At 38.1% G+C, this 18556-nt stretch overlaps 1 long non-coding RNA gene across 6 annotated transcripts in view; it reads left to right on the forward strand.

The window, feature by feature from the left end:
- Positions 1-18556, forward strand: part of LOC121492832 — a 36069-nt gene that overhangs the window by 210 nt on the left and 17303 nt on the right. For 5 of the 6 annotated variants that reach the window (XR_005988313.1, XR_005988312.1, XR_005988314.1 and 2 more), the window contains exons 2-4: positions 1013-1065; positions 3415-3497; positions 18158-18525. This is a non-coding gene — a long non-coding RNA (uncharacterized LOC121492832). Of the gene's footprint in view, positions 1-1012; positions 1066-3414; positions 3498-8217; positions 8272-18157; positions 18526-18556 lie in introns of those variants that run through there. The other variant, XR_005988311.1, reaches the window with a different exon arrangement.

An 18556-nucleotide genomic window follows, 5' to 3' on the forward strand; every position in this document is an offset into this window, starting at 1 on the left:
TGTCCGAGTGACGGGGGGATGGCGCAGCTTTAGCGGCACCGGCACCGGAAGTGGACGGGCCGCGCGGCAGCCATGGCAGAGTAAGGTCTCGCCGCGGCGGGGTGGGGAGCGGGGTGAAAGGGGGCGAGGCTTGTTTCCTCTCCCGCCGCGCGAGAGAAAAGGGCGGAGGAGACGTGCAGGGCTCTTTCTCCAGGCTGGTCCTGTGCACGCCTCTCCAGAGATTTTTCTGGCGTCTCCTCTCCGCTCACTTCTTTCTCCCTTTGGAAGTGCATTTCGGGAACTTGTCACATTTTTCCAGCCGAGTGTCACCAGCTGTGGGCGCCTCCTTAATTAACACGGGAGGAGGCAAGGTGCTTGCTTAGACCCATTTGCGTGGGGGGGGGGGGGGGGCGGGGATAATTTCCGCGTGCTCCTCACACGATTAAGCGTTGAGGAAACTGCGGAAGGCTTCAGGGTGTGGAATTCGGGAGCAAGCCCAGACGCTGCTACTCTAACCATTGAGAGGCGGCTGTGCCCTTTCAGGACGAGGCTTGCTTAGGCTACTCCAAGAGGAAACGGTAGTGGTTTTGTTGGGACCGAAAGCACCTTAACTAAGCATGTCCCTGATGGGACTTTGTTCAGGGCAGCCGTTGGTTTTGTTCTTTTCGCAGAATCTGTGTGTTCTGTTGAACAAAATACATTTGAAATGGTAGAAAGGAAGTACGAATTGGCAAGATGTTTTTAAGGAATGAAATTTTAAAATGTGGAACATCGTCGATGATCCGCATTGACTAAATTTACTCAGAATAACCACCTAACTAAAATTTTCATTCATAGCAGTGGTTTCCTCTCGAAAGTACTTAAAGTGGGATGTGGGTATTTTTGAGTGACCTAAGCTAAGCACACTGGTCTGGATGATTGCTTAAAGTTAGTATCCTAATACCTCTCTTTTGAACCCTGTTGAGCTGGTGGGTCTCCAGACTAGAAACTATTGTGTGATTTAACAACTTGTTTTTTTTTTTTTTTTTGGCAGTTGGTACAAAGAAAACAAGATCTCTCGGTGGCATATCCTAAGTATTAACTGAGGTGAGTTACAATTTTTGTGAAAACCTTTAGAATTAGGTAGACCGTGTGGAAAAGTTTTTATGGACCAGTGTTGTGTACCAATAGAGCTGTAAATAGCAAAATGGAAGAATGGTGGTTAAAAGAAGCATGGTTTGGCCAGAGGTTCAAATGAATCTGTATAATTAGCTTCCTGATGTGATATTGTAGAATGAAATCTCAAAATTAGTACATATATATAAATTTATTCATTCATGGAGTTCCCATTTCTGAGTTTTTAAGTATTAATATTTTTGTCAGAATAATACGAACATTTTTATGATTTTTTTCTTCCTAATTAAAAAACTTGGCTTGTGGAAAAGATATGTCAGTAGAAATTTAAAGAGAAGTGATTTATTTTATCTTAATAAAATAATAAAACAACATACTGCTGAACTTCCCAGGGGGTAATCACCTATAATTCCACTTAAAACTTACTATTTGATCCAAATAATGCATGTCAGTGGCATTGGGAAATTACTAAAAAAAACCCAAAGAAAAAAACAAAAATCTCTTGTATTCCTTTCACCAAAAGGTAATTATAGTCTATGCTGTAGTTGTGTATAATGCAGAGGAGTTTCTCTTCTTCTTAAGATAAAGGTCATTCTAGTCGTGCTCATTTTCTCACTCATGTTTTTTTCTGTATGGAAAATACTGTGAATATGGGAAACGTTTAGCCTATAAAGCATTTTTCATGGTTACATAGTATTCTGTAAGATAGATGTACCATACTTTATATAATCTGATATCTTAGTTTTTCTAGAATAGCAGTGATATGTTTGGTATCCTCGTTCATGTTTTACAAAAGATTTTGCCTGAGAACTGACGTCTGTGGCTAAAATACCTAGACATCTAGATCTTCGTTGTGCATTTCCCTTTTATTTTTTCCCCCGTTTTTTCTTTAGCTTTATCTTTTAATTTTTCTCTCCTGGGTCTCTTTATTCAAGTAGAATTACAATTTTTTTTTAAGCTTTTATTTATTTATTCGTGACACAGAGAGAGAGGCAGAGACACAGGCAGAGAGAGAAAAGCAGGCTCCATACGGGGAACCCGACGTGGGACTGTATCCGGGGTCTCCAGGCTCACACCCCGGGCCGAAGGCGGCGCCAAACCACTGGGCCACCCGGGCTGCCCTAGAATTACAATTTTTAAGTCACACATACAGTAAAATAATTTTGAGAATCTTATTGGACTTTACCAAGTGATTTCTTAAAACTAATGCATTTTTCATTCTAGAATAGTTAGGCGTTGTACAGTGGAATATTTTGTCACACAGAAGTGACATTTAGAGGATACTAAAAACAAATACTGCTGTTATAGTATAGTTAGTCTTTTATGTCTCCTCCGTCAAGTTTTCCATCTTTATGTGCATTCTCTTGGTGCTTTTGTACCCTCATAGGACCCTTTATATCGTCTCTCATCACATTCACTTTGCAACTGTTACAGGCTCTTCCCCAGTTTGAGACTCTACACCCAAAGGGCAGCAAATGAGGTTTTTAGTCCCTCTTATGTTTCCCTACCTGGTACATGATAGGTGCTTTGTCAGTGTTTCTTATGAACCTTTATGCATTTTTGTGAAATATGTGAAATAAACCAACTTAATGTTTCCTTTAACAGTAATAATTTTCAAAAAAAAGTAATATTCTAACAACTTGTAATGTTCCACAGATGCTGTCTTATCCTTCAGAATTTTTTTAATGATCCAAATACTTGTTTTAGTATTGAACTGATTTGTAATTGCTAATGTAATGCAGGTTTAGAGAGCCCATTGAGAATTCTTAAGGATTTTATGATGTACTAATGGAAGGTGACTGTAGATGAATATTAACTGAACAGTCACTAGATCATCTTTTAGATATTAATGAGAGAAAATTCATTACGATAGATTTGGTTTTTGTAACCTATTTCAGTGAGCCCAAAGTAATAGAATAATGTTACCTACAAAATCAAAATCACCAAAATTTTTAATGGTGTTTCTATTATGAAAATCTATTTTGAAAGCAGGATGTTTTATTTATTTGGTTAAGGATTCAAATGACACTATGTAATTAGCTTTTTAAGGTAGTATTCTACTTTGAAATCTCAAAATTAGAATATTCCTATGGATTTGCTTATCCATTCATATGGTTCCCATTTCTGGGTTTTTTAATCACTGAACATCTTCATGATTTTTTTTGAGCTCATGTTAAAATAGTTGACATACAGAGATCTCATCAGTAAAAGTGTTTAGAAGTGAAGTTTTTGTTTTCTTTGTTTTTTAAGGAGATTATAAAATAGTCTTATATTCTGAGGACTGTGGCATACTCAAAGCTAAAGGAAGTCTTTTTCTTTTAGGATAAACGTCATTTTGTGGGAAAATGAAGGAACATGTTCCAGTTTTAAAAGACCTGGATCTGCAGTTGAAAATTCTGTTTCTGGTATGCAGTTTTACTTACGTTTTATTTAGTAACTACGATCGGCTATTACTATTTTACGTGTGTGTGTGTGTGTGTGTGTGGTGTTTGTGTGTCTGTGTTGTGTGTGTGTCGAGATATATATTTCTCAAAAGATGATCACATTTGTTCCACCTAAAGTTTCTGTAAATGTGTTGAGAAGTAAAACAGATTGCTGTGTTGAATGTACCTGCTTTCCTAATGGTTTCGCTATTTTTTGGAAAGTTACATAACTTGCTCATTTGTTAACAAAGCAATCTTTGCAATCCCTGTATAGTCTTTTGCTCTCTTAGGTGTTACTGCTAGTTTTATAGCTTTGTGGTAGCATAGATTATTAGGGTTTTTTCCACATGTAATTCAAACTAGAGTGACATTTTAGGGTTTGGAGTCAAGCTGATCTAGGGTATCTGGTGATGTTTCTACATGGCAAGGATGTATGCTTAAGAAACTTAGTAAAAGAAAACAAAGGTGGAAAGTTAATATACTTATTTGAAAAGATTCAATCAATTTAGGTAAGTTTTTTAAAGATTTAAGTCATGGCTTACTAGAATAATAGATTTGTTAAAGTTCAGTATACAGTCACATCTAATTTTTTTTTTTTTTTTTTTTTTAAGATTTTATATATTTGAGAGAGAGTACACAAATGGGAGAGAGGAGCAGGCTCTCCACTGAACAGCCCCTGATGTAAGGCTTGATCCCAAGACTCTGGGATCATGACCTGAGCCAAAGGTAGACACTCAACCAACTGAGCCACCCAGGCACCCCGCATCTAATTGTTTTATAAAAACCAAATTGAGGGGATCCATGGGTGGCTCAGTGGTTTAGCGCCTGCCTTTGGCCCAGGGCATGATCCTGGAGTCCCGAGGTCCTTGCATGGAGCCTGCTTCTCCCTCTGTCTGTGTCTCTGCGTCTCTGGGTCTCATAAATAAGTAAATAAAATATTTACAAATAAATAAAAGCCAAATTGAGTTTGTGGGTTTTTTTTTTTAATTAGAGGGGAGCACAGAAGGAGAGAATATCTTAGGCAGGCCCCATGCCTAATGCAGAGCCTGACACAGGGCTTATTCTCAAAATCCTGATACCATGATCTGAGCCAGTTAGAGTCATATGCTTAACCAGCCACCCAGGTGCCCCACACCAAATTGTTTTATAATGCAGAAGAAAAAGAAATTTACTTAGTGATCATTGGAGACTCTTCAAGGTTAGTGAACTATAATTTGTAAAATTAAAAGGGAAGATCTTAGGCTTTCTTAGTGGATGGGAAGTTGTGATCCAGAATACAATTATACTGGAATGCCTGGGTGGCTCAGTGTTTGAGCATCTGCCTTTTGGCTCAGGGTATGATCCCAAGGGCCTGGGATTTTGTCCACATGGAGCTCCCTGCATGGAGCCTGCTTCTCCCTCTGCCTGAATAAATAAATAAAACCTTTTTTAAAAAATTATATTTAAAAAGCTGTTTGGGGCTAGTTAGTAAACAAGTTTAGAAAGGATGGTGATTGAAGATTACGTTAAGAAAATTTTGTGAGGCAAACTCGTCAACATTTCTAGCATTAGCTGCACATCAGAATTATATGGGGTCATTGTCCTCTCTACAGGTTTGGGAACCTTGAGAGATGACTTGAAAGCTGGGATGTGAACTGGAAATGAAAATTATTTTTGTTTTATTCTCAAATTTTACAAATCAAAATGGAACTAAAAACAAAACCATCACTTTTAATTCCACTCGAACATCAGATTTCTAAAATTTCCCTCTTCCTTGTCTGTATGCATATTTTTCTTTATTACTAGATTAACTTTTATTTTTCTTTGCTCCTTTAACATTGTAGTGAGCATTCAGTGTGACCACACAGTCCCTGTTAAAATTTTAATGTCTGAAAATATTCCATCAAACTCTTTCATCTTCGGCTTCTTCTTTCTATTGCTTGACCTTTTAGGTTTCTGGTTTTTTTCAGTATTGTGCTATAATATCATCTATGTGCATCCATTATATTCTTTTTGGATTGTCAGCGTTGGGTAGCTTATAATTCTAATCATTTTTGCTAATTAGGTACAAAATATGTTGAGCTCTCCTTTTCCCTTTAATATTTTTGTTGTTAACCAGTAAAGTGGGACCTTTTTTGTAATTTCACTTCCTGATTCTTAGTAATAGACAAGTTCTGTCTTCAGGATTTCTGTCCATTTATGTAGGAGTTACGATATTTCTTAATTCTTTGAGACTATTATATATTTAATAGTAATTTACTGCAGATATTTTTCCATATAAACTTTTTTAAATTTTCGTTATTTTTGTTGAGGGTTTTTGGATAGACACTGAGGGGTACAAAATACACAGGATGTACTATTAGAAAATCATTTAGAAACAGTGTCCAGTGTGACTTGAAGAAATGACACAGGAATTGGAAGTAGGGAGACGGTTAAGATACTGTTGCAGTGGGAGGTGCTGCACTTTGTTAAGTGTTCTGTACTGTGTTCTGAGCCCTGCCTTGGACTCTGTGTGGAGTTGGCTTCAGTTTTTATCCCTCTTCCTCTCCTCCTCCTGCAAGTGTGCTCTCTATAAATAAATCTTTAAAAAAAAAAAAAAAAAAAAAGATACTGTTGCAGTGCATCAGTATGCTTGAAACTAGAGTAGGACCTGGAGAGAGAAAGGAATAGGTAAGAGATCCTGAGGGAAAAAGAAGAAGTTGGTAGCATTTGATCTCTATTTGATTGTAGAAGTAAAGAAGAAAAAACACTCTAGGTTTTAAAGAGCAGGGGATAGTGCATACTATTAACAAATTTGGAAGGTCAGGAAAGACCACTGATTAGTAAGGAAAATGAAATCAGTTTTAAACTTGCTAGTTAGAGCTGGAAATTTCTGGTAGCCATTCTTTTGTCAAAGTGCCTATGAGCTCCCTAACTGGGACAAGGCAAGTGCTCTACCTAACATTGTTTCCTGTATTTTGAATTTTAATTCCATTCTTCAATTAGATTTTAGTGCATTTATCAAGATTTTCCTATTTTTCATTTTTAAAGTACGACTTGACTAGCTCAGTCAGAAGAGCCTGTGACTCTTGGTTTTGGAGTGTTGGGATGGTGAGGTTGAACCCTGAGCTGGGTATAGAGATTACTTAAATTAATAAATAAAGTACAACTTGAAAAGAAAAATTAAAGTGGATTAGAACATAAAATAACTGCAGGGAAACCAGATGATTCTCAAACTGAAGAAGAGGTCAGTTTTTCATTTAAAAAAAAATACAGTTTTAAGATAACATCTTAGAAAATACATGTTTGCTTTTAAATTATTCAAATACATGGGGTAAAAAATATCTTTCCCTTCTCTTTCTCAGTGGACTAGATTTTGTGTATTTTCTTTCATTTTTAACAAAATAAAGAGTAGCAACAGATGTGTGTGGAGCACGAATGTTTAGCCAAGAGTCTTTAAAATATGTAATTCGGGCATCTGGGTGGCTCAGTGGTTGAGCATTTTCCTTCGGCTCAAGTCGTGATCCCAGGGTCCTGGGATCAAGTCCTGCATCTAGTTTTCTGCAGGGACCCTGCTTCTCTCTCTGCCTATGTCTCTGCCTCTTTCTCCGGGACTCTCATGAATAAATAAATAAAATCTTTAAAAAAAAAAAAAAGAAGTCTTTGATCTCATTTAAATAATTAGGTATTTAAAATTTTCCCATCATAGTGTAGGCTTTGAGTTAGAAGACACAGTCTATTTTTACAGACCTCAGAGGAAAAAGTAATACATTCAGAAACATTTGTGCATTAATTTTCAGTATGCTTAGTTTATAATGAATATATGGTTATGTGTATGTTTTCATTGCTTTTCTTTTCATTAATCCCTTAACTTTGGTATCTTTTATTTTTCAAAGATTAAGTGATTGGAGCTACTTACAGGATTTAGGCCTTGTCCATGCCCCCATTAGAATGATAGCTTTTAAAAATAGCTCACGGATAGCAAAGAAGATACTTCCAGCTTTAGAATGTGTAGGGATGACCAGGGTAACTTCTCTGCCCCATCTGTAAAATGTGGATAATATATGTAGAACTCCCCTGACAATGTTGGGATTAGTATTAAATGAGTTCATACATATAAAGTGCTTAGAGTAATGCCAGGGGTTTAGGAAGCTATCAGATATTATAGTGGTGTTATTACATATAATGCTGTTAAATATTATTTGTCATTCCAGCAGCTTTTAAAAGAATACATTATATACAGAAATAAAGCATCTAGACTCTTTGCCTCCCATCCTAGACCTTTCATATCACTCTCTCCAGACTAATTTGCTGCAGTTACATTAAAAATGCCATGGCTCCCGTATACAAAGGTTTTGTTTTCCTGATCTTTGTTTTTATTTACACTTTTCCCACAATCTAGAATGTTCCCTTATCCCCGCATAGTCAACTCTGTTTTTTAAAGTTTTGGTAATAACCCCGACAATTATATGGGTAATCTGTCCATATGAATTCCATATGTTTCCTCTTAACATGATTCCTGTCACTTTGTATCTTACATTTTAACTTTTTATTCATTTAGATGTCCTTCACTAAGTTAGGACATCCTTACAGTCAGAGAACATACCTTACCCACCTTAGTAAGTTTAGAACCTGTCACAAGCCTTGGCACTTAGTAGGCACTCATTTGTGGAGTGAAAGTTTATAAAGTGTATACCAATCTAAAAGGTGATGTTTAAGATTTTATTTATTTTTTTTTTGACAGAACACAAGCAGGAGGAGCATCAGGCAGAGGGAGAGGGAGAAGCAGCCTCCCTGCTGAGCAAGGAGCCCAATGCAGGGCTCAATCCCAGGACCCTGAGATCATGACCTGAGCTGAAGGTAGATGCCCAACTGACCGAGCCACTCAGGCACCCCTAAAAGGTGATACTCCTTTTTTTTTTTTCTTTTTAAAAATTTATTTATTCAAGAGAGACACACAGAGAAGCAGAGAGAGAGCCTGATGTGGGGCTTGATCCCAGGACCCTGGGATCACAACCTGAGCCAAAGGCAGACTCTCAACCAGTGAGCCACCCAGGCGTCCCTAAAAGGTGATGATATTCAGTAGACAAAGGCATGCCAGTAAAAATATGCTTTGTCAGTGTTGGTACATTAGGAGCATCTTGCCTGATCACTTAAAATTTGATCACTTGAGGTTTTAGAATTAAGTCAGATTCAAGAACATGTAAGGAGTAGAGCACTAGGGAAGACTATCCACAGGTCAAGAATTTCATTGGAATATTTTCATGCTGTTTTTTTAAAGGTGGTATATCTGTCCACCAGAGGGATTAGGTTTTTTGTTTTGTTTTGTTCTGTTTTTTTGTTTTGTTTTGTTTTGTTTTTTGTTTTTTTGTTTTTTTTAAATAACTGATTTTTCACAGATATGCCCACCCACCAATCTTCCTTATTACCAGTGGTCCAAATTTGTGAAGTTTGGCCAGGGCTTAGAGTATATCTTCTGCCAGTAACAGAATATATAAGACCCTTGACTGAATCCGTAATTTCACTTTACAAGTAACATTTTTCTTATTATCATAATGCCTCTAGGCGTGGAAAGTAGGGGTAGTCAGAAGAGGAACTGGGTGAGAGATTTCATGAGGACACTAACATGGTCCTCAGTTACTGAAATATTGAGAGGGTCTTGGCCTCTAAATTTGAAATAATTGAGAATAGTGGAAAATGAGATAAGTTAAAATAACAGGCTCACATAGGCATTCATAAAGCTAAAATGGCAAGTATGTACCCTTAGCTCAAAAATTCTCAGAATTTCTACAGTAGTTCAGTGGGATGTTTAACTGAATAATCATCTTAATATAGGAACCCTGGATTTGAAAACCATTTGTTCTGTGTTCTAATCATAAGCCTGTTCTCATTGGTTGTGACCTGGGATACATTACTCTGCTTGAGTGTCTGCTTTTAGAGATAAAGGTCACAGGGCTAGATACTTACAGCTCTTAATACACTTAATAGTTTCAATCCAGCATCATATTTTTCAAATAAGCATTTCTGAGCCTACTTCTAATATCTATGTGTCCCTGAAAAGTTAATTGATATTTAACATGAGATTCTGAATCCAGTGTATCAGGCATTGACTCAATAATTTTATCACTTAAGGAAGAAGTACTGCTATTCCTATCCCGTGGGATTCCTTTTTTTTTTTTTTTTTTTAACATTTTATTTATTCATGAAGAGACCGAGAGAGGCAGAGACATAGGCAAAGGGAGAAGCAGGCTCCATGCAGGGGGCCTGATGTGGGACTCAGTCCCCGGATCCCGGGATCATGCCCTGAGACACTAAACAGCTGAGCCACCCAGGCATACCCCCATGGAATTCCTATCACATAGCATCAAATTCTGATAGAAGCTTTAATGTCATATCTACCTCACTTGTTTTAGTTAATAGGCATTCTAAATACTTTCATTGTGTGATAAAACAGATATCTGAAATAATAGCTAAGAAAGACCACTAATTTCATTATAGTGAAGTTTCTATTTTGCATTTGTGTGTGTAAAATTGCCCACATGCAATAAATGAAAGTACAGTGTTCTCCAGTATTTTCTCTGGTAGTTCTTTCTTTCTTTTTTTCTTTTTTTTTTCTTTTTAAACATTTTATTTATTCGTAGACACAGAGAGAAAGAAGCAGAGACACAGGCAGAGGGAGAAGGAGGCTCGATGCAGGGAGCCCGATGTGGGACTCGATCCCTGGTCTCCAGGATCATACCCCAGGCTGCAGGCGGCACCAAACCGCTGCGCCACCGGGGCTGCCCCTTTTTTTTAACCCTATTATGACTGACATGATTTCGTGACTTACTGTGGGTCTCAGCCTACTTTTTGGGTGGGAAAAATAGATGATAATGCCTTACGTCATTTGTTAGTCTAACATTTAGTAGGCACTTCGATATACTGTTGACTCCTAAGTGTGAGAGCTTTAAAGTTATTACATAGAATAAGATAGAAATTGTTACATGGAAATACTTCTGGTTTCAACAGCAATGGAATTGAGCCGGGGGGGGGGGGGGCGGCGGCGAGCATGGGTGGGGAGCTGCTGAAAGAAATCATGGAGGGGCTTTCATTTTCTTTTTTCTTTTTGTTGGCTTATGGTATGTTTGGTAGTGTATTACTGAGTCTCATGGCCCACTTAGGGACTTATACGAATTTGTATTTAGGGCTATCCAATCCTGTGGAAGCATAAACAAAATCTTTCCCCCTAAGTTGGTTCCCTAAAACCAAACCAAAAATCTTATTTTTTTTCTTTTCAATCTTTGTATTTCTTAGTTTTATGTAGTCCTAGAATTGCCTCCAGTGTTCGTATAATTTTAGTGGCTTTTAGATCTTGATGGACAGGACTGGGGGGTGGCAGGGGGAGATTTGAAAGACTATAACAAAAATAAAAGCCATCTTCCTGTTTCTTATTCCTCAGTGTCCTATGTGATACTGTCCTTAAGACCTTTAAATTGCCAAGGGAACTGTGGTAACCAAGGCAAATTTTTTGTTTTCCTCTTAAATGTGAAGTTCTGCATTTTATTACACGGTGATGAAAAACTAGTCTGTTACCAGTAAATACATAAGCTACAGAACTTGCTCCTATATGCTGCCAAGTACTTCCTGTTTTGTCAGATTTCCATTTAGGGGAAAGAATGGATTTGGAGTAGATGAGCCTGAGTTTCATGTTTAAAGCATCTCTCCTGAATTTTAGTTTGGAAGCTGTCCATATATCTAGATGGGGTGGGAGAGGGGGATGGCACATCATGTTTACAAGTGAAGTCATTTGTCAGAAAGCTTCATTTGGCTTCATATCCTGAAAGGGTTGCCAGGAAGGAAAAGAAACTTTTTGTTGTCAGAAATAATTTGTGCATGACTTGCCAACATTGTGGCTTGCCTTTAGGCTTTCCATGTCAAATGTATGTCAGCTAGTGAATGAATCATTATATTGCCTGTGAAGGAAGGATCTGTGTTCATTTCTAGTAGACTTATCCTCTAGAAATATGGAAAACTTTCCATTCAACCACATTTACTCCTTTTTCAGTCGGGACAGTTGGAAGGTCAAATGGTGATTCAAATAGAAATTGACTACATTGTGAATATTAGGTATCTTTGGGGGAAGAGTTTGCATAAAAATGATTTTAAGAATTCATTTGTAACTGAAATAGTAAATAGAACATTTAGTTATACGCGATGAATTAACTGTTACTTTCCTTTTTTTTTTTTTTTTTTTTTCCGAGTTTTTCCCCCACAGCCCACTGTGGGGCTGAAACTCACACCCCGAGATCAAAAGTTGCATGCTCCTCCAACTGAGCCAGTCAGGCACCTTTGCTATTTTTTTCTCCTATGAAATGAAGTAATTAGGTGTTAATAGAATGTGTTAGTGGCACATGATTTGTAAACCTGAATCCCCTCTTTTTGCTGATAAAAGAATGTTGTATTAAGGTTCTTTTGCAGTGAAGAACCAAGTTCTATAAAATTTTCTTTGACCAAATTGACCTGACCTGTCTTAAGTCAGAGCTATGTTTCTCTTTCTTGACCTGTCAGTAAAATATGAAAGGTGCTATTTACTGTGCATTTATGCACTTTGTCCACCCTCATGTTGGAAATGTTCAGGAAACTGATGCTGAATCATAAGATACTTGAAACTTCTGTGAAGTTTCTAGCAGAAGCTTCCCTTTTCATCATCTAGGTATGTGTTCCTATTTTTAAGACCTGGGTTTCTTTTAAAATTCAGTGAAGAAAAGTTTTCATCAATAATCATCATGCCCTACAACTTCATTCTCCATTATCCTTTATAACAGAAATATCAGGATCCCTGGGTGGCGCAGCGGTTTAGCGCCTCCCTTTGGCCCAGGGCGCGATCCTGGAGACCCGGGATCGAGTCCCACATCGGGCTCCCGGTGCATGGAGCCTGCTTCTCCCTCTGCCTGTGTCTCTGCCTCTCTCTCTCTCTCTCTCTCTCTGTGTGTGACTATCATAAATAAATTTAAAAAAAAAATAAAATAATAACAGAAATCTCCTCTCTTAAAACCCCTTAACTGTCTCTCTTATGTTCTCCTTTTACTAAATCCAAATCGGTGGTTCTCAAAATTTTAGTGTATTCACAAGCATCACACCAGATACTTCTTCAAAATACAAATCCTGGGCCTCACTTCAGACCTTGTGAACTCAGATCTGTGGAGAATTCTTAGTTCTTTGAATCAGGTGGAGAAACCGTTAGGCATTCTGATTGTCCTCTAGATTCTGTTCCTTATAATCATATATAGATTAGCCTTTTTACTTTGTTTCAGTTATTAGCATCACAGAAATTTTTTCTTGCTAATATTGGCAACTGCAGTTTTTCTCCTAAATTTACTGGAGATTTCATTCGCCAGATCTCTAGGAAACTCCCAGATTTCCTTCCTTATTTGTTAGAATGTATCTTTCTCCTCCTTCCCAAAGAACACATTTGTAGTTGTGTGTGTGTGTGTACACAGTATATGTATTAGTACATAAACCTGCACACATGGGGCACCTGCCTGGCTCACTTGGTAGAGTGTGCAACTTTTGATCTCAAGGTTGGTTATAAGTTCAGGTCTCATGTTAGGTGTAGAGAAGACTTAAAAATAAAATCTTTTAGAAACCTCACAAATGTTCATATTACATCAGTTTTTTTCTTTTTTTTTTAAGATTTTATTCACCTATTAGAGCACATGAGCAGAGTGGGCAGTAGGGGAACAGAGGGAGAAGAAGAAGCAGATTCCCCACTGAGCAGGGAAGCCCAGGCCAATGTCAGGACCCTGGAATCATGACCTGAGCCAAAAGTAAACGCTTAAGCGATTGAGCCACCCAGGTGCCCTACACCACTTCTTTTTTAACAAAAGACCTAAAGGGACACCTGAGTGGCTCAGAAGTTGAGTGTCTGCCTTCAGCCCAAGGCCTGATCCTGGAGACCTGGGATCGAGTCCCATGTTGGGCTCCCTGCATGAAGCCTGCATCTCCCTCTGCCTGTGTCTCTGCCCCCTCCCCACCCTTCTCTCGTGAATAAAATAAAATCTTTTAAATATATATATATATATATTTTTTTTTTTAAAGGACTTACATTGGTATCTGTTTAGTGCTACTTCAAAAAGGCAAAAAGCAAAAATTGTTCAGTGTGTTTTCCAGCAAGCTGTTGGCATGCCACCCTAGCAGGGAAAGTGGCAGTACAAGGCTCCTTCCCTGGGAACTACACTGTGTTAAGCCAGCATACCTTTGAACTGTGTCTGTGAGCATCTGCCTTTTATCTCAATATATTTTGTGCATCTGTTAGCAAGATGCATGCAGAGGTGTCAGGAAACACTAAGAAAGGTTATTTTGGAGATCTGGGAATGCTCAAAATTTTTTCAGTATAAATTGTAATTTCTTCACTTTATGCATTTTGGCTTATGAATGGTTTCCTAGGAACCTTTTACTTTCTGTTTTTCTAGATGGCAGAGGAAACCTGGGAAAGAATTACATCCTATTTAATTTGTTTATATTTAATATTTTCTGGCAACCTGCTATATTGTAGGCATCCAAATGTTTGCATTCAGTCTTGTTATCACTTAATTGCTACTGACTCAAACCTGCCAATGCACTAAAGGTGATAGTTTATCAAACTCTTTATACCTCTTCTTATATACCATTTCACTTTCTCTAAATTATTAGTATTTCCTTGATGCTCTTTTTTTTTTTTTTTTTTTAAAGATTTTATTTATTTGAGAGGGAGCAGGAGGGAGAGGGAGAGAATCTGAAGCAGAGTCTGTGCTGAGCACAGAGGCTGGGGGCTCCAGCCCACAACTGCCAGATCATGACCTGAGACAAAACCAAGAGTGGTGGGATGCTTAGCCAACTGAACCACCCAAGACCTGTCCTTGGTGGTATCTTAAGAATAATTCTCAGCATACATTGGTCTTGAAGTCTTGTTGGCTTTTCCTGGTTAAAAGTTTTTAATAATTCCCTTTCCCATATGGATTATGTAGTTGAACTCCCTATTTAAATGAATTTTCCTAAAATTCTGTGTTTCCACATAATAAAAATGAAAGTTCAAATTATACTTCAAACACAAACTCGAGGGACACCTGGGTGACTCAGTGGTTGAGTGTCTGCCTTCGGCTCTTGTCATGATCCTGGGGTCCTGGGATCAAGTCCTGCATTGGGCTCCCTGCGTGGAGCCTGCTTCTCCCTCTGTTTGTTTCTCTGCCTTTCTCTTTGTGTCTCTCATGAATAAATAAAATCTTTAAAAAAAAAAAAAAAACACAAACTCAAGATGTGTTAAGGACCCTTGCTCTTCAGCAACCTTACTGTATTAACCATAGTACCTGTGTTTACTTTTTAAAGATTTGGGTATTTATGGACTGGAAAGATATATATATAAATATTGTGATCTCTTAAGAGGAGTGGTATAGTTTAAGAAGATAATTAGTTTTGTTTGTAGTTTGAATTGTCTGTTCAAATATATATATATAATTTGTTTTTAAGAGAGATAAGGCAGGGGAAGGGCAGAGGGAGAATCTTTTTTTTTTCCCCCAGAGGGAGACTTAAGCACTGGAGCCTACACAGGACCCGAACTCACAGCCCTGAGATCATGACCTGAGCTGAAGTCAAGAGTTGGACACTTAACTGGGCCAACCAGGTGCCCCAATACTTGCCCATTTTTATTTATTATTTATTTATTTAAAGATTTATTTATTCATGAGAGAGAGAGAGAGAGAGACACGCAGGCAGAGGGAGAAGCAGGCCCCATGCAGGGAGCCCGATGTGGGGACTCAATCCCCGGGACTCCAGGACCATGCCCTGGGCTGAAGGCAGGTGCTAAACCGCTGAGTCACCCAGGGATTCCTAAGTTTGTCGGTTTTTATTTATGTATCATGCTGTCGTATGGTATCTGAGAACACCTTTTTTTTTTTTTTTTTTTTTTTTAAGATTTTATTTATTTATTCATGAGAGACAGAGAGGCAGAGACACAGGCAGAGGGAGAAGCAGGCTCCATGCAGGGAGCCCAACGTGGGACTCGATCCCGGGTCTCCAGGATCAGGCCCTGGGCTGAAAGCGGCGCTAAACCGCTGAGCCACCCAGGCTGCCCGAGAACTCCTTTTTAAACCAGTCTCAGAGATCTTGTTTTCTTCCTTTTTAGAAAGTTTTAGTTTAGGTACATTTTTGTGTATGATCACTTTGATGTATGTGGTAGAAGGTATAATTTGGTTTTTGGTGTTTGTTTTTGCATGCAGATGTCCAGTTGTTGACCATTTATGAAAAACACTATCTTCCACTGATTTACCTTTTCACTTTTGTCAGTTGACCATATTTGTGAGTCTCTTCAGACTTCCTCTGTTACGTTAAAAATATGTCTTCAAATCATGTGGCATGGGCCTTATCTTCTAACTTACTCAAAATTGTTTGGGCTAATTCCCTTTCCCATGTAAGTTTTAGAAACAGCTTTTGTTTTTCTGCCACTCCCCAAAGAAGAGGCTCTTGTAAATTGAGTGGGTTTTACATCCAATTAATAAATCAGGCTAGATAGAATTGACAATAGAGTCTTCTAATAAGTTTATGTAGTTCATTGTTGATACCACCAATATTCTAGAATTTTCAACATGAAATCTAGCCCAAGGTTAAATTTCTACTTAAGAATTCCTGGTTTTGATGCCATTTTAAATGGTATTTAATCCTTCTTTATAAATTCTTTTTTTTAATTTTTTTATTTATTTATGATAGGCACACAGTGAGAGAGAGAGAGGCAGAGACACAGGCAGAGGGAGAAGCAGGCTCCATGCACCGGGAGCCTGATGTGGGATTCGATCCCGGTTCTCCAGGATCGCGCCCTGGGCTAAAGGCAGGCGCTAAACCGCTGCGCCACCCAGGGATCCCTTAATCCTTCTTTATTGATGGAAGAAATTAACTTGCTCGAGGTGACACAATTACAATATGACAAAGCCTCTTTGAAACCTACATGAATTTATTAACTGCTATCCTGGTTTTAAATTAAGATGTTAGTTTCCAGGGCTCCTGGATGGCTCAGTGGGTTAAGCATCTGCCTTTGGCTTAGGTCACGATCTCGGGACCCTGGGATTGAGCCCCACATCAATCTCTCTCTTCTTCTGCCTGACGCTCTACTTGTGTGCTGTCAGATAAATAAAATATTTTTTTTATTTTTATTTTTTTGATATTTTTTTTAAAAAGGGGTGATGTTAACTTTTTTATTCTGAAGTTGTTGATTAGTGGCAGCAGAGAAACTTTTATTAAGAAAAATCCTATTACAGTGCTTCTATTAAAAAATTAATACCCCAGGGGTGCCTGGGTGGCTCAATCGGTTAAGTGTCTCTGCCTTCAGATTGGGTCATGATCCCAGGCTCCCTGCTCAACAGGGAGTCCACTTCTCCTCCCTCTGCCCTTCCCACTGCCTGTGGTCTCTCTCTCTCAAAGTCTTTAAAAAAAATTTATTCCCCAGAGTTTATATATTTCCTGAGCTTGGGATTTCCAGATCTTGTCTAAATCAAACACCAGGTTCATCTTAATGTAAAAGTCCCCAATGGATACAGTTGTAATCCAGTGTTTTTGAGAGAGAAAGAGGCACAGGGGGAGAGAGAACCTTAAATAGGCTCCATGCCCTGGAGCCAAAACACCACTGTGGGGCTTGATCTCACCATCCTGAAGATCATGACCTGAGCCAAAATCAAGAGTTGATGCTTGACTGAGCCACCGGGGTGCCTCTTAGTGTGTTTAAATAGTATGCCATATCCTGTAGGTAGGTAAATAGGATTATTTCAGTTTCAATTATTTATTATGAACTATTTCAATTTTTTAAAAATGTGTACCTGTAGCATTTGGATGCCTACTCTGTGGCTGCTCACATCCAGTGGAGATACAAAGACGTGACTTTCTGAGCTACTCCCATGGCAGAGTTAGGGTGAGGGGGGTACACTTAATTTATTACTAGTGAACACCATAATGCAAACACATCATTAGTGGTAGAACAAAAGCTTTACTTGGGATTAAGAATAGCTGCACTTACACACCCTTCATGTTTTGGAATTCCCTTTCTTAAAACAGTTTGACAACTTTTATGGGAAACACATAAAGGACTGAGAGGGGTAAGTGACAGTCATTTTAGAAGGCTTGCTTTTGGCACGTGGTAGTTCTTAAGAAAAACCACTTAATCATCTATGCGTTACAAATACAATGAATATATGGTAGAGTGCAGGAAAGTAAAAGAAATACCAAGTCTGAGTTCCATTTCCAAAGATCAGAAATTCTATTAGAGAACCAGTATTTGATTGAGTGTTCTACATTAAGATTTGATTTTTATTTGCAGATTTTCTCTAGTTTTTTTTTTATTTTTTTATTTTTTTATTTATTTTTATTTATCTACGATTGTCACACACACACACAGAGAGAGAGAGAGAGAGGCAGACACAGGCAGAGGGAGAAGCAGGCTCCATGCACCGGGAGCCCGACATGGGACTCGATCCCGGGTCTCCAGGATCGCGCCCTGGGCCAAAGGCAGGCGCCAAACCGCTGCGCCACCCAGGGATCCCCTCTAGTTTCTTAATAGTATTTGGATAATGGTTTGTTTTTTGTTTTTTTTTTACAAACTGAGAAAAATGTTAATTTGTAATCTTAATTTGAAAAGCAGAACATACTAATGACTCACAACTTGATTTTTCTCATTTATTTTTCAGGTCCCTTTATGAATGATGAAATAGAAGCAAATGGATAGTCTTATCAGATAAGTGCTTTAATAGCCTAAATATATTTTATTATTTATAATCCCTAAACCAAAATTTTATTCTTTAAAACATTTTTTATTTCTTTTTAGGTACCAATATCAAGAAGGTTTATAGTAATAAAGTACTGGATCTTTACTGGAAATAAATTTGTAATCTTATCAAAGTAAAATGTATCAGTTTTTCTCTATCACCCCCCGCCCCCAGGTTAATTATATTTCTTCAGTGCAGTTACAAAGTGCCCTCACTGTTGAACCTAGATAGTTAATCTCATGGTACAATTATGTATGGAAGTCAACTCTTCATAATCGCTAAAGAACTAGGTATGTATATCTGTGCTTATATAGTTTTAGA

This window comes from Vulpes lagopus, chromosome 6, assembly GCF_018345385.1.
Source record: "Vulpes lagopus strain Blue_001 chromosome 6, ASM1834538v1, whole genome shotgun sequence".
Lineage (NCBI taxonomy): Eukaryota > Metazoa > Chordata > Mammalia > Carnivora > Canidae > Vulpes > Vulpes lagopus.